This window comes from Suricata suricatta, chromosome 2 (assembly GCF_006229205.1).
Source record: "Suricata suricatta isolate VVHF042 chromosome 2, meerkat_22Aug2017_6uvM2_HiC, whole genome shotgun sequence".
NCBI lineage: Eukaryota > Metazoa > Chordata > Mammalia > Carnivora > Herpestidae > Suricata > Suricata suricatta.
In genome coordinates this window covers 52,689,480-52,690,664 of record NC_043701.1, presented here as the reverse complement: position 1 = coordinate 52,690,664, position 1,185 = coordinate 52,689,480, and positions in this window count along the sequence as shown.

Sequence of the window (1,185 nt, the reverse complement as noted above, 5' to 3'; positions counted from 1 at the left end):
CCTTGTCTCTCCTTGTTCCACTCACCCCTCCCCCACAGGAACCGTTCGTTGTGGGTCGCGGGCCGACTCACCCAAGTGCCCCTAGAAAACAATTTTTAAAATCATACTTGAGATTTTTTTTAATGCTTGAGCAGTAGTATAAGTTTTAACACCACTGCAAACTAGTGGTATTAAAAGCTCTTCACGACATCACTGAGAGAACAAGAAAGGGCATTTTCCATTCCAAAGCCTGTGGCACCCCTCAGTTTCCATAAAACAAGCAGCAGGATGGAACACCTGGGTGGCTTAGTTGGTTAAGCATCAGACTTCAGCTCAAGTCACGGTATCCCTGCTCCTAGGTTCAAGCCCCACATCAGGCTCTGGGATGACAGCTTGGAGCCTGCTTTGGGTTCTGTGTCTCCATCTCTCTCTGCCCCTCCCTCTTATGCTTTCACTCACTTGTGCTCTCTCTCTCTCTCAAAAATAAACAGTAGAGATTTTAATAATAAAAAAAGGTTAAAACAGCAGGGAAAACTAAGACATTAGACCACATGCCATTGAAGGATGGTAGCACCAGCTTTATTAGCAAGAATGGTTCAATTTGGGGACCAGGTTGAACCTTACCAGCCAATAAAATTCAGTTCTTACTCTGTAAGAATTTCATCTGATGCTTGAATAGTAAACACACTGGGAATTGTGGGCTGATTCTTTGACAAAGGAAATGTGAGTCACTCTGGAAAATGCTAAGCATGAATGCAAGAAGAGTTGTCTGGACTGAATGAAGCATGAGTTCTGGAACATTCAGGAATATGCTGCCTTTTCAGTCCCCCTTTTCTGTGTGCACAACCAAAGCTAATTTAGCTATCCCTTGGCATCATTTTCTCTACCAACCAACCCTTAAACCTTGATCCTGTTGTCTGATGTTATAGCATTCCTTCCAAGCAGAGTGACACCTCACTATTTAGGGTAGTAGTTAATATTTGCCTTGTACTCATAATCTGCCTTAGACTCATAATCTGTCACCTCCGTTGCTCAGATCTTATTAATTATTTACAGATTGGGACAAATAGAAATGGGGAGAAGAAAGGCATATATATAAGCATAAGTTATATGGAATAAAATGTATTTAATCAAAACTTTCAATATTTTGTCATGTGGAATAAAAGTCTAGATACAAATTATTTTCTTGCAAAATTCCTGCACAAA